The 16,202-nt window shown below is 38.9% G+C and overlaps 1 long non-coding RNA gene across 1 annotated transcript; it reads left to right on the top strand.

Annotated features, from left to right (window-relative positions):
* The first annotated feature begins 8,554 nt into the window (after positions 1–8,554).
* On the top strand, positions 8,555–10,237 carry LOC124619601. The gene is made up of 2 exons (XR_006980100.1): positions 8,555–8,676; positions 8,769–10,237. It is a non-coding gene; the product is annotated as an uncharacterized LOC124619601 (long non-coding RNA).
* The last annotated feature ends 5,965 nt before the right edge of the window (positions 10,238–16,202 follow it).

Here is a 16,202-nt window from a genome sequence, read left to right as displayed (position 1 = left end):
CATGGGGATGAGGTTGTGTGTACGAGACAGTGAGGAGTACAAGTACTTCCAGTTGGATCGCGGACTTCCGCACTGAGATGTCCAAGGAGGTTTGGAAATGCTAGGACGACATTGGAGATGATGTTGCTTTCAGGATGGGTGTGGTGTGGGATGGTAACAATGGGAGTTGGTGAACTGACGCTAGAGTTCTGCAGAGGTCTACTATGTATGTTGAGATCAGCAGCAATGATATAGGTTTGAAAGGTACAATCCATATGGGTAGGGAAATTATAGGCGATGGGGTGATTAGGTGAGATGTAGATAGAGGCACAGGTAATGGTTAGGGTTTGGAAAAAGATAGTAAGGATAAGGTGTTCAGTAGGAAACTTGTTCTTGTGTGGCCAACTGCAGCTGTACTAAGGACACCAAAAGGTGGTTATCCATACAGTGGAAGGTATAGGAAGAGGTTCAGATGATTTTATAGGGTTAGAGGAACGTTATTTATGAATAAAGGTATAGAAGTTGTTTTGGGATAAGCTATGCATTAAAAGATGTTTGTTGGTGGGGAGGGAATGGATGTTGTGGTACAGGATTTTGTAGCTATGGCATGCCATTATAAGGGATAAGATTGGTTCATAGGGGTAAGGTCAGAGTAGGTTTAGACAAGGGCGCTGCAGTGGGGATGACGAAGTAGACCTGATTGTGGGAGAAGGTACCTGAGATGGAAGATGGAATGTGCAACAAAGAAGATTTGTCGGAGGGCATGAGGACATTGGAGTGGATGAATGTTTTGGAGGATGACTGCAATGAATTTGATAATGTCTTCAGCAGTGAGAGTTGGGGTGAGTGGAGGTATTAATGGGATGTATTGTGACAGTGGGCTGAGGTTTGGTAGGTTGTGGTTTAGCTTTGCATTTCACAGAGTGGGTGGAGTAGGAGTGATTGCAGATGTTGCAGGTAGAAGGAGACGTTAGGTTATGCACTCTTCAGGAAAATGGGAGGCTTTTCAGTGTTATCAGGACCCCCACATTAAGGAGAAGGCCTATGGTGGCGGCAGATTCAGAAAAAAAACATGGATGAGATGAGTAGGGCTGAGGTAATTATTGATCCAAAGGACTTTTTGGACTTATAAATCCGGATTGTTATTCAGTTCAGATGCCACTTCCTCATCTGTGATCTCAAGGTCGACCTTTGTGACTGTTTGGTGAGGGTGGGAGGATGCTGAGGAGGATGGAGTTGATTGGCCAAGGCTGTGGTGGTGAGAGATGTTAAGGAGGATTTTGGACCAAAGATAACACAAGGAATTTTGGAAAGGAGGGTAATATGGAAGTCGGAGTTCAGGAACTTCAGTAAGTCAGATTCTTTTTTGGGATGATTTGTTGGATGTGGAGGGTTGGTAGGCACTTTTTAATTTCGAAGGTGAGGGATTTGAGTTTGAGGAACTTTGGGTCAGTGTTGGAGAGATGAAGGTGTGGATGGTTGGGGAAGAAATTAGAGGGGGAGAAGTTGTCTACATATGGTGAGTGTTGTCAGGTACAGTTTGCGGTTTTTTAGGTCTGAGAGTGGGAGAGATTTCGGTATTTTGACGTTTTACAGGTTTTTAATAGCTGTTGGAGGGAATGAAGGTTGTGGGATGGGGTGGCAGGATGTGACATTGTTGATGGTTACCTGGGAGTTGTTTAGGTCTTTAAGGATGGCTTGCATTGAGTGATGAAGTAAGACTCAATGAAGGGATGCTTGTGATGTCATCTGTTGCAACTGTTGCTCATGTGTAGTAGAGGTAGAGGTGGCTAATGAGTCATAGCTGAAAGAGAAAAGGTAGTGGGAGCTGGAGACAGAGAGATATACATGTGTCACTTACTGTTGTGGTCGGGTAGGATACTATAGGTAAGGGAGGATGGATGTAAAGGGGGGGGGGCTTAGAAGACTTGCTCCATGTGGTGACAGTGAAAGCAGACGATGGAGAGGTGCAGATGACTGGTGAGTAGGACAGTACGTCAGGGAGAGGGTAATGAACGGCACTGGTTAGGGTGAGCAGTCGCCAAAGTGGCACTGGGATGACACTGACGAGCTGTGACGGAGTTGTGAATAAAGATAATAGTAGGGGGACAAGCTATATTCTGGCGAATTTTGTTAGTGCAGATTGCCTACATCAGGGGCATATATGCTCTCAGGGGCAGACCTATTGTTCTCCTTTGATTGACAAGTCCTTAACCTATTGTTCTGCTAAGTGGTTTCCCATATCGCTGCACTTCCTATTATTCTGTTAAGTGCTTTTGCATGTCACCCCCATTCCCTATTGATTGACAGACTCTTAACCTATTGTCCCCCCACACCCTCTCCCACACCCTTCCCCCTCCCTCTCCACCCTCACTGCTACAGGTACACTTTCAGGTCTGAGTTATTGCATAGGCCCCCCTCTCACTCTTATTAATTTGATTGACTACTTAATTAAATTGATCAATTAATTGTCCTCTCTGGTGGGAAAGCGGCACTCCCACCTGGACTTGGACTGAAATAGTTAAAGTCTCCACCACAATCCTCAACCGACTGCCATGCCTCCTTACCAACCCATGTTGGTGCACTGTTGTGTACAGCACACGACCTCATCCAAGATGACGGCCATGATGACAGTTGATGATGCAAGTGCCAGACCACCCCTGGCTGGAAGTTCAAACCCCATCAGGACAATGCAACTTCTACTAACCTAAGAAAATTACGGGTAAAAAGGTCACCTCCACTAAGTCATCTGACCGCCACCTCTACCTAGGAATTGGCAGGGAAAAGACTCAGTTGATCGATCGTCTGGAGGGTATTCAATTGCTCTATGTGGAATATTGTTTAAACAATGTAGATGATATATCGAATATATGGAAATGGTATTTTGTTTATTTACAAAAAATTCAGTTTGTGGGGGTTACATTTCTCTTGCTCATCATTATCTACTGTTTGGAAACATCTAGGTCTTGTAAGAAGCAGTTACATGGGACAAACATGTTGCATAACATAATGTTCGGCACTGTACTCTGGGTGTCTTAACCTAATGTTTGGCCCTTTATTGGCACTTAACCTATTGTTCTGTTAAGTGGTTTTCCATGTCACCCCCATCCCCTTAAACTATTGTACTGCATTTCACATAAAAATTATTCAAATTAACTTAGTGTTCTGCACTTAATCTGCTGTTTTGCTCCATGTCACCCATTCACACACAGCCCTCCCTTAACTACTGTACTGCTAATAGCATGTTGATATAAAAAGTTTATCCAAATTAATTAAATTGATATTCTTCAGATGTATGGCGTAGTTATTTTTCTTTTTTTAATTTGCGGTATTCTATTGGTCTTAGAGTATTGTTCGTCTGTATGGGGGGGGGGGCGGCCTTACCAGTTGGGTCTGATTCAAGAGATTGAGAAGGTCCAAAGAAGAACCGCAAGATTCGTGACTGGTACATTTAGCCATTGTGAGAGCATTAGAAATCTCATTGAAAGTTTGAAGTGGGACACACTTGCAAATAGACGTTGCGCTAAATGGAAGGGGCTGCTCACTAAATTCCAAATCCTATCTTCGCTGAGGATGTAGAGCACATATATCCGTGAAAATTAACTACGAATCAACGTACTCTAGTATATTTCGCAATGACAATGATTTCTTATTCAGGGGAAAACTTGTGTGTGTGGTGGAAGCTATGTATGGGACGAGCTGTCACAAATTTCGAGATGGCTGGGTTTCATGGAAGTGGTGAAATCGATAAACCGAAAATACTCTAGAGCTTTTTTGAATTGTAATTACATCCTTTAGTCTTTGACAAAAACGTAGTGGCGAGAGTGCCAGTGCACCTGGACTCTGGCGCCGGCGTCAGGTGTCAGGCGGCGGGATGTGTTTCTTTTATTATTAGCGATCTTTTGTTTAAACTATTTTCCATCTACACATATGTACTCTGCTAGCCACCAAGCAGTGTGTGGTGGAGGGCACTATCGCATCAAAGTTATATTTTCCGCCTTCTGTTCCATTCGTGGTTTGCGCGAGGGAAAAACGACTGTCTGAACGCCTCAGTACGAGCTGCAGTTTCCCTTATGTTTGAATGGTGAGCATTACGTGATTATGCTCTACATCCTCAGCGAAGATAGGGTTTAGAATTTAGTGAGCAGCCTCTTCCATTTAGCGCGTCGTCTATTTGCAAGTGTGTATCACTTCAAACTTTCAATGACATTTGTAATGCTCTCACCATGGCTAAATGTACCAGTCACGAATCTGGCGTTTCTTCTTTGGACCTTATCAATCTCTTGAATCAGACCCTACTGGTAAGGCTCCCCCACCCCCATACAGACGAACAATACTCTAAGACCAATAGAATGCCGCGAATTAAAAAAAAACTACGCCATACGTGTGAAGAATATCGATTTAACTAATTTGGATAAACTTTTTATAGCCGGCCAGAGTGGCCATGCGGTTCTAGGCACTACAGTCTGGAACCGAGCAACCGCTACGGTTGCAGGTTCGAATCCTGCCTCGGGCATGGATGTGTGTGATGTCCTTAGGTTAGTTAGGTTTAATTAGTTCTAAGTTCTAGGCGACTGATGACCTCAGAAGTTAAGTCGCATAGTGCTCAGAGCCATTTGTACCAAACGTTTTATATCAACGTGCTATTAGCAGTACAATAGTTAAGGGAGGGCTGTGTGTGAGTGGGTGACATGGAGCAAAATAGCAGGTTAAGTGCTGAACACTAAGTTAATTTGAATTATTTTTATGTGAAACGCAGTAGAATAATTTAAGGGGATGGGGGGTGACATGGAAAACCACTTAACAAACAATAGGTTCACGCATTTATACCTTAATGTTTCACCCCGGTGATACTTCTCTGTGATGTAACTCTGAAGTGCACTTGCCCAGTTTCGACCATTGGGGATGTCAACTCACTTTTGTGGTCGTATCCCAAATAGCATGTGGTGTTTTGATTGTGTGGAGATGTAGTTGTTTCATAAAAAAATGCGTTTGCGTCGTTTATAGTTGTGCTAATCAATCCAGTCGTACTCTAAAGTTGAAAGATATTTCATTCGTAAGTGGAACCATTCAAGCAATTTTTTCTTTTGTGTACATGAATTATGGTTGCACTGTTTATTTTTATTCTTTCCTGTGTTTTTCATTGCCTTCCAAACCGTAAACGCTAGGGTATCTGAGCCAGTCTGTATCGGTGGTCTCGTCCCCACACAACATGCGGCTTCCTCACTGTGCTAATTGTTTGTACAGCATCTCATGCTCTAAATTTCTCCCCCGATACTTATTCATTGTTCACATTCCTTCCTCTTTAAGGAAGATTCTGCCTAGAACAGCCGGAGACAGTGGTCATGTGTGTGTGAGTTTGGGGTGTATGATTGTGTGTGTGTGTGTGTGTGTGTGTGTGTGTGTGTGTGTGTGGTTCCTTTCTGAAGAATGTTTTGGCCAAAAACTTATGTGATCACTCTTTTCGTCATGCTTGCCTTCTGCTCGACATGTGAGCAGCACCTATCCACTACTCAGTGTAGTTTTTTGTTCGTGAAGATTGTTGTAAATAATCCACTGCGATTCAACAGGAACAATAAAGCATATAATTACAATAACAGAAGAAAAAGTGACATTCATTACGGCACATTAATGTTTTGCAAAGCTGCAACCGAAAGTTTTGATCACTTATCCGGTGAATAAAATGCCTGACAGGTAAAAAGTAAAATCTGAGATTAAATTGAAAATGTTTTTTTGACTATTCCTATTCTGAAGAAGTCCGCTGCTCGTGGTCTCGCGGTAGCGTTCTCGCTTCCCGAGCACGGGGTCCTGGGTTCGATTCCCGGCGGGGTCAGGAATTTTTCCTGCCTCGAAATGACTGGGTGTTGTTGTGTCGTCTTCAACATCATCATTCTTCCACATTATGGTCGGAGGAAGGCAATGGCAAACCACCTCCACTAGGACCTTGCCTAGTAAAGCGGTGCGGGTCTCCCGCATCGTTCCCCTACGCTCTGTAAAGAAGCGTGGGACTCCACTTCATTCATTCTGAAGAAGCCTGTCTATTACTGTAACGTGTAAATGGTGATGTGTAGGAATTACTGACTAACATCTGTATGTCTTTAATTAACAAACAAAGAAACAAATGCTCAGCATGGAGGTATATTTACAAAAAGATTGATATTAATATAAAATGGCTTGTTCCACGTCATTACGATTTATTGTGCAAATGATACACGGAACATCAATCTAAATAACTAACTCACTAACTATTGGTGTATCATAAAGCATAGGCTTGTATACGTTGAAAGCTCAAAAATAAATTCAAAAGTAAAAGGAACCAGATGATCAAAGAAGTTATAAATTCCAATTGTGATATGTCTGGTTATATCTGAAAAACTTACACAGTCACTAGCGAGAAATATTATGGTAAAAGGTGCAAATAAGCTACTGTTGGAAAGGCAGATCCATGCATACATAGTTTAGACTATCGATGCGAAAAAAATGACTTACGTACATGTTAAAGAAAAATCTCCATTTCACTGGGTCTAAGTGTTTGATAGCACCCCTTTAATCATATTTATAGTATTGAACAATGCTTGAACTTGTTTAAAATTTTTATAATTCTTTTTACTCTGTAAATTGCTATTATTGGTCACGCACTGAATGACAAGTCATAGGTAAGATTTCAAAGCGAGAATACATGCAAACTACAATGAAATTTTGCACTGAGAATTTCATGAAACAAACACTCTGTTCTGATACCTCCACGCAGTTCTGTTTCTTCAACTTTTCAGTAAAGTTCACTTTGTTGACAGATGCAAGATACGCTAATGTGCTTTGCTTTCTTCCTCACTGCACAAGTTTATAGGCCAACAAAGAGCACCGAGGTAAATTTTTTGCAAATGTGAAAATTAAAAAGTTGTAAGAGTTGAAAGCTGAAAATTTAATGAACAAGAAACAGTAACAGTAAGCCAACAAGCATTAGATTCAGAGTTACAATTTCATTTGCAATCGACACAGATGTAATAAAGGTAGAATTAAATGAATTACAAAGCATCCTTTTCACATCACATCCTTATCTTCTTGGTTATTCGACATTTAGCAACAAAAAACACGTTCAAGAACAGAAAAAACGTTCGAAATTGCCTTCGTGACACTATGTCACTATTTCATTTGTATAAGCACTGTCATTATTAGTATTTAAAACAGCTGTTGCGTGCATACAACAGAAATAATGAATAAGAAGAAATTTTAAACAGTAGTCTGCTAATATTTTGGGCTATGACAGCAGGCTCTGCCGACTCTGGGTTCAAAATAACATACGTTGTAAAGGGGCATGCACAGGTTCAATATTTATTTGACAATACTAGTTTGTCAGACCTTCAGTACGTTGAAGCGACCTCACACTATCAACATTGACATACACTGTCAGTCGACAACGCAGTTTTACAAGGTTAAGATGTCGAACACCGAAAAGAAAGCGTGTGCTGCAATTATATAAGCTGTAGCTTGCAAGCAACAGAAAACAAGGAAAAAGAGGAAATGGGTCCGAGATTGGTTGAAAAAAGGAACGACCAGTCACATGTCTGTCTACTGACTTAAATCAGACTGTTCCGATGAGTTCTACATCGTCCACAAGTTATTAGTGTCGATACGAGATAAAATAGAGAAGCAAAATGTGTTGACGAGAGTCGCGCCCGCGTTCGACTAGATATTAGGAGTAACTTCGAGATGTCTGGCGACAAACATGTCATTCTAATGCTCGAAGTTTAGTTGTGCAATACCAGTAAGCACAACTACTAAAATTCTATGGAAACCTGTGAAGGGATTATATCTGCATGACAAGGACGTTTTAAGCAATTAATGTAAAGTTTTTTTACGCTTTTTAATAATTTGGTGGAACTGAAATGCGTTTCGCAGACTTCTTTCTAGTCGCTGCAGATATATGTCGTATTTTTCGAAATGAGAGCGTTTTTCAAAACAAGTATGCAACAAGCAATCTATACTATATTTTCAAATTAATGAAGTGAGCAATGCCATAGAAAATCCTCCGTTAACCATCCTAAAGTGGCACATACAATGATGACCCTTGCCTAGGCCAATTTAAATTATTTTGTGTTAAAATACTCCTTAAAAACAGAATCTGTGGTACGATGTGTACGACAGCGAACTGAAAGAATAAACAGTGCACGCTAACGCCGTGTGGCTGGCTTCTGAAGCTGTCTCAACATGTGAATGGAGGATATTATCAAACCATCAATATTTGACGTCACACGTTCAGTTTGCATTGACAATACTGTCAGTACTTTGAAGTCAACCAATACTGCTCATCAGCATTTCTAGTACTGACAATACATCAATACACGCCCTCAGACGGTTAGTATAGTGATAGTTTGACAATATTATTGAACGTGTGAGGGCCTCTTAAGTCTATAGCGTCATCTCCCTCCTTTTCTTTACCTCAATAGTGTTTACCACAGTATATGTTAGACTGTAGTGTTTACGTTCTGTCTGTCCCATTCCGTCGGGAGTCAATCGATCTTTCATTCGTGTTTCCTTGAATAATAAACTTTGGAAATTGCTTGCATTAATATCTCTGTGGTATATGTCATTTCTGATATATTTGAAATTGGGCGGGCTTTATAGCTGCACTGAAATCGTAAGCAACAAATCATAGAAGATATAAGAAAGCTTCATCGTAATTTGATGGAACTATAGGTACTAAGTACTCAAAGTTTATTTGCTTTTCCACAGTTACATATAGGCAAAATAGTGTATCACCTAGCCTTTTATTTCTTTATTTGTTACAGTTATGGAAGAAGCCATGTCATCAAACTTAGATGTCTCTAAAATTTCGAGCATTGACGTAATCTCGCCTGATAAAAATCTTCCAAGAAGGAAGTCATCAATTTTTAATCGGAGGAGCACGTTTATGGGTGATGAAAACATGCAATTTGATGGTTCATCAAGTGAAATGATTGATAGATCTAAAAGTGAATCAGATTTTAATGTAGAGACGTACCTCGCTTGTCTGCAAAAAGAAGTGTCGGACTGGAAAACTTTGTATGAGGAAAGAAAGAAAGCTAGAACACTGGCAAGAAAACGACAACGCTTGAAGAATGTGGTAACAAGTGAGGAAGTATATGCCATTTTCAACGAAGAGGATAAAAAGTTTGTCCGAGGTCGTCCAGATTATAACAGGATGGGAAAAGATGCGATTGTAGCGATGGAAAAATTCTCCATTGCCTTACAAACGGCGATTTGTGTTGAAAAGTCTTCACAGTTGGTTATAAATTACGTACAGAAAACTGAAACAGACTTGCGTAAGAAGATAATTGAAATGTCTGTTTTGGAATGATTTTCGGAAGTAAGGAAAATGTGAAAGTGTTACATCTCTGTGCGTTGTTATTTATTTTCTCACCGTATTGTGCGTTACAGAATTGTCTTGATTGGTGCATAGTATGAAATAATGTCTCAACTTCTTATTGTAAAATTCAGCAGTTCGGCTCACTGCATTACTCGTAAAAGGTTGAAAGTTCTGACGAACATGAAATTTGTGTAATCGATTTATGTACATCTTGCTCTACACATTACTGTATCAAACAGTATACAGTTTGGTCTCGTTTTCACCCAATACATTCTGCAAAAGCAAGGTAAGCATGCATGTAATCCTTTGCTGTTTTAGTAAGTGCACTTGATTGGGATGATTGTGTGTTTCAATTTTGATGTTATAGATATCCAAAGACGATCTTTGTAACAACAAATAGTTTAAGGCCTACATATTTATAATCGTTTCATCCGGCATTACCTTAACAATTTTGTAAATGGTTTAATGCAGATATAGGCCCTAATATGAAGAAAACGAAATAGCTCAGAATAACATGTTTTAAGTAGATCAGCTTACGTTATTAAGTCTACTATCATTTGATTTCAATTGGTTTTCTTTGCTCTAGTGCTAGTAAACGTTAGTAATATTACTCGTAAGATAAGACCATGACTAACAGCTGCTACTGTTCATTGTAAACTACTTCTTTTGCTCTGGACTTTTTAATTTTTCCAGTCAGTATATGTCAGGACCTTTTACCTCTAGTGCTTTGTGTCTGTTAATTGCTAATTATAGCAATAAAGTGTACAATCCCACTATGGAAGCAATTAAAGAATGTTGTGTGTGGACACTTTGTGCAATTATAATAATGTAGTTCATGTTCCCTGAGGGGTGTTACCTGAAATACGTTCTTGGAAATGAAAGATTAGCATTTACAAATAAACACCTTTGATTCATTGTTTTTTTCTTTGGTCCCATTTGATCACATGACACACAGTATGTGTACTTGTAATGTAGCACAGGTGAACTTAACCTAAGATCTTAAAATATTTAGCTTTCATTTTACAACGTAAAACAACATGGAATTATTTACATACATCATACTACAATAGTTTAATTGCTTACAGTATGTACATACAAGTAATAACAGCATCCGTCATTGTTTACATATCTTCGCCTCTACACAATAAAATTATTTTTCCAGTAAGAAGTTTCTTGGTTGAGCTTGCACTCTTGCTATGTTGTAGACTCTTAGGAAGATGCATTACCAATTGTACATCTGAGTAATGCAATCTGTCCAGGCATGGCTGGTGAATGATGAAGACCTGATAATATATGGTAATAATGAGGACCCTCTAGAGAAGCGCTATCTGTGAGGCATACTTCTCAGTTGGCCTTTGGGTCATTCCATACCAAGTGGCCCAGAAAAGAAATAATTGGTAGCTTGACCATCTCAAAAAATTTGATATTTCCTGGGTGAATGCCATAATGTTTAGTGAACTCAAAAGTAATTTTTTAAATATTTATTCTTTTTGAAAGCATTTGCGGTTTTTTTAATTATTCAGTAGTGGGTTGTCCTAGGCCTTTCAAATGAAAAGCATTACGGTTGGCACACTCTGGCCTACAAATTAAAACGATTATCACTGAGCTGAATGTATTCCTTAATACACATTATAGGTCAAAGTTATTGGTTACAAATAAACAAAGAGTCAATTTCTGAACAGTAGTTTTCTGCAGGAGGAGTAATTTCTCAGCCTTAATATTTCTTGTGTGATTATGCTGCAGGCCTATAGTATAGTTACTATGCCTTTTTAGAGTATCACTGGTGAGAAGCTTACACTATTTTTAAGGAAAAAAAAAATATTTTGGCCTGAAATATCTCTTCCATCTGGTGTGCAAGGTGTATGATACAGGCAGAATACCCTCAGACTTCAGGAAGAATGGAGCAATTCCAGAAAAGCAGGTGCTGACAGGCGAGAATACTAATATGAATTCTTTACAGTAGAATGGAAAAACTCATAGAAGCCGACCACAGGAAAGGTCAGTTTGGATTGCGAAGAAATGTTGGCACAGACAAGGCAATACTGGCCTTATGACTAATCTTAGAAGATAGGTTAACAAAAGACAAACCTACATTTGTAGCAATTTTGTCAGTGTTGACTGGAATACTGTCTTTGAAATTCTGAAGGTATCATGCAAAGTACAGGAGTAAAAGGCTACTTGCAATTTGTATACAACCAGATGGTGATGCTCCAGAAGACTGCTGATGATTAGGTGGGTAGATCACAAATCTAATGAGGAGGTTTCGAATAGAACTGGGGAGAAAAGAAATTTGTGGCACTACCTGACCACAAGAAGGCATCGGCTGTAGGACACATTCTGGGTGATTTCATCTTAAATCATATAGGTCAAGAGTGAATTGTGATATCACTGTTTCAAAGTTTGCTGAAAAAAATATATGCTGAAATTCCACAATACCTCTCCAAAACTACACTATTTTGATTTTCTGATGATTTCTTAAAATGCTGCAGACCTCTGTAAATGAGAGTATTTGTGAAAATGTAACAAAAGGGTAAATTGAAAAATTATAATAATGAAACCAAAATAAATAGAGATTTGAATTTATTTTCAATAAATACTTAGTTCCTGATACTATGAGGCATGTTTAATATGTACACACTTCTGAGCTTCCTTTTTTTCCCATAATGATGGGGGACTACTCATTTCATGACCCAATGCCTAACGTCTGCAACAAATTTCTGTGACTTTCCTGTCTTCACCAACTCTCCTCCCTCCCCTAATGCTTTGGTTACATCATTGTCAGTAACTTGAAGGTGTAATGCTTCAGCAGTTATCACTTCAGCATAAGGCACACTCATGCAACCAACATTTATCTTGCAGCTCTTGACATATACGCAAAAGCATCAGGTCCATGTATGTGTACTTCTTTCCTGTAAAACGGCTTATGTTGACACAAATAAAAAAACCTTTTGTGTTATTGCTGCTGGAGTTTCCACAAACAATAATTCCATACTGTTAATATATTTCAAATAGAACATGGTACTCTGCACATAGGAGTTTTTTGTTAGCATAACACGTGAGGCAATACTGACCTTACGACTTATCTTAGAAGAAAGATTAAGGAAAGGCAAACCTACGTTTCTAGCATTTGTAGACTTAGAGAAAGCTTTTGACAATGTTGACTGGAATACTCTCTTTCAAATTCTAAAGGTGGCAGGGGTAAAATACAGGGAGCGAAAGGCTATTTACAATTTGTACAGAAACCAGATGGCAGTTATAAGAGTCGAGGGACATGAAAGGGAAGCAGTGGTTGGGAAGGGGTAAGACAGGGTTGTAGCCTCTCCCCGATGTTGTTCAATCTGTATATTGAGCAAGCAGTACAGGAAACAAAAGAAAAATTCGGGGTAGGTATTAAAATTCATGGAGAAGAAATAAAAACTTTGAGGTTCGCCGATGACATTGTAATTCTGTCAGAGACAGCAAAGGACTTGGAAGAGCAGTTGAATGGAATGGACAGTGTCTTGAAAGGAGGATATAAGATGAACATCAACAAAAGCAAAACAAGGATAATGGAATGTAGTCTAATTAAGTCGGGTGATGCTGAGGGAATTAGATTAGGAAATGAGGCACTTAAAGTAGTAAAACAGTTTTGCTATTTGGGGAGCAAAATAACTGATGATGGTCGAAGTAGAGAGGATATAAAATGTAGGCTGGCAATGGCAAGGAAAGCGTTTCTGAAGAAGAGAAATTTGTTAACATCCAGTATTGATTTAAGTGTCAGGAAGTCATTTCTGAAAGTATTCGTATGGAGTGTAGCCATGTATGGAAGTGAAACATGGACGATAAATAGTTTGGACAAGAAGAGAATAGAAGCTTTCGAAATGTGGTGCTACAGAAGAATGCTGAAGATTAGATGGGTAGATCACATAACTAATGAGGAAGTATTGAATAGGATTGGGGAGAAGAGAAGTTTGTGGCACAACTTGACCAGAAGAAGGGATCGGTTGGTAGGACATGTTCTGAGGCATCAAGGGATCACCAATTTAGTATTGGAGGGCAGCGTGGAGGGTAAAAATCGTAGAGGGAGACCAAGAGATGAATACACTAAGCAGATCCAGAAGGATGTAGGTTGCAGTAGGTACTGGGAGATGAAAAAGCTTGCACAGGATAGAGTAGCATGGAGAGCTGCATCAAACCAGTCTCAGGACTGAAGACCACAACAACAACAACAACAATGTGCAAGCTGTTTCATCATAAGTATTATGCTGCTTAATTTGCGATAGGTGTTGTCTATATTTTGGTTGAGTCACTGTAGTGTCGACATAAGCACAGTTCTCTCCAGTGTTTACAGATTTTCTTCTTCGTTCACTAATGCCGTGTCATCAGAACACAGCATTTTTTGATTTTTCTCACTGACTTCAATATTGTTTACAAATTGTTTGAAAAGAAGGAGGCCAAGTACAGATCTTTGAGGTACCATGTACTGAATGTCCCTGAATTCACATCTGCCTCCAGGTTCTGTTGTTACATACTGGTTTTGTTACTGATATATGATTTTATCTGTTGCATTCCATGTCAATGTAAACCATAGCTTTCAAGTTTTTCTATAAGTGCTGTATGAATGGTTGTGTCAAAAGTTTTAGACAATCCAGATACAGAGTTTCTTTCATGTAATGTATCAATAAAAAATTGTATTATTATTGAGATAGTAGTTTCTGTAGAATTCCCTTTTTGGAAACCAATTTGTGCTATAATCACGGCCCTACGTTTTTCTATGAATCTGATTATCCTACTATACATGTGTATCTCTAGGATTTTTGAGAAACCAGAGATTAAAGATGCTGGTCTGTGGTTGTTTGGCTCATTGAAAATCTCATTCTCGAAATGAGCTGTTAGCTATTTCCAAAAGTTCAGTTATTTCTTCATTCACATGCTTTGTTAAATAATGTGATATTTCATCAACTGCTGGAGACTTGTTGGAATTAAATTTCTGAATTATTTGTGTGTGTTCCATTTTTGTTACTGGTTCCAGGAACATGGGATGGGGTGGTAGCTCAAGTTTTTTAATGATCTTTGACCCTGTTTCTCTCTCCCTTTAAATTTTGCACAGCATCTGTAAAATTGTTGTTGTGCTCACACACACATTCACACCTCATAAATCCAATGGCTGCTTCGACCTTGCTTTTCCTAATGGGTCCTTTCAGGGAAGACTGCATGAAAATGATGAATTGGAGTGCTAAAGAAATGCAGCATACTTCTCATTTGTGCTTAGTGTGTGCTTTGTCTCAGTCCAGTTTTCTTTCCCATGTTCCTGTTCCCTTGTCTTGCTCTGTACCTGTTTTTGAGCTACTATTTTTGTAGATACAAAACATTAACCTGTGGTGATAAGAGATTGCTGCTTGCAAAACTTTTGCTTCACATTCAATATTAGTGATAATGTTATCAATGATGGTCTGACTCCGATCAGTCACTTTCGCAGGTACATTTATTATTATTACCATACTACACTGTAGTAGCATTTCTTTCAAATCTTGTTTTAGTTTCCTTTCTTTACCCATATCTTTGTTGTAGTCTCCACATATTACGACATCCTTCATTCTAAACTTCAGTAATAAGTTTGCTAGTTTTTTCAGAAATGTAGCAATATTACCACTTGAAGGCCAGTACACACCAAAAATTTTGCTGCATGATGGGATATGGTTACTAGCTACACTACCTTCTCTCTTAAATGAATACGTAAGGAACCTGGAGTGCAAGTAATGAGAAAACGGTAAATCAAATTGACGATGTTGCCATAGACAATACACATAGAAAGCAACTGCAGATGTAAGATCCTTCCAGCAAGTGGGAAGAGGATCAGGGCACAATTTAGTAATAAGTTCAATGAGAATCATGTTTAAGGAAGCATCTAAAACAAAAATTACACCTGAAAACATGATAAATATAATAGGACAGAAGAAACACTAAAATACAAAGCAGAAGTTTAAAATTAATCTGGGATTCTAAGTAGCATGAGAGAAGTCATGATGTGACCAGTAATGAGGAAATTATTTGTGTTACCCAAGGCTGAAAAATACAATAAAAAATGAAATATGACCCACTGACAAACAAAACTAATATTGCTGGTGCTTGTGTTGCAACTACTACTGCTGCTACTGCTACTACTACCACTACCACCACCGATACTACTAGGCATACTGTTAGAGGAAAAGAATAAGACTCCAAAACAAAACTTTAGCCCAAACCACACATTTTGGAAGTGAAGTAAAATATGAAGAGGACAGATTATCATAAAAAACTACACTGTAGAAGCATTTCTTTCTATTCTTGTTTTAGTTTCCATTCTTTTCTCGTATCTTTGTTGTAGTCTCCACATATTACGGCATCCTTCATTCTAAACTACAGTAATAATTTTGCTTGCTTTTTTTTTTTCAGAAATATAGCAATATTACCACTTGAAGACCAGGATACACAGAAAATTCTTAGTTCTTCACTCATAATGCTAGTAATTTTTAAATATGCTGGAAGGTTTATGTATTTACAGTATTCAGTATCAAAGGTTTATATATTTACAGTGTTCGGTCCGATACACTCTGTGTGATTTCAATTTGTTTTGTCTGATCTCTGTCTGAGTATTTCTTGTTCTGTGTCGTCTGACATCTTCCCTGTTGTTCGTTTTTATTCTCTTTGGGTGGTTTTAATTTTTTTTTTTTTGGAAAAAGGGACCGATGACCGTCACAGTCTGGTCCCTTTGATCCCACAACCAACCAACCAACACTGTTTGGTATCATGTAGGGTACCAATTTTCTTCTTGTATATAGCAACACCCCGACCCCCCCCCTCTCTCTCTCTCTCTCTCTCTCTCTCTCTCTCTCTCTCTCTCTCTCTCTCTCTCTCT

Source organism: Schistocerca americana, chromosome 6, assembly GCF_021461395.2.
Source record: "Schistocerca americana isolate TAMUIC-IGC-003095 chromosome 6, iqSchAmer2.1, whole genome shotgun sequence".
Lineage (NCBI taxonomy): Eukaryota > Metazoa > Arthropoda > Insecta > Orthoptera > Acrididae > Schistocerca > Schistocerca americana.
This window is presented reverse-complemented; position numbering and strand designations above follow the sequence as displayed.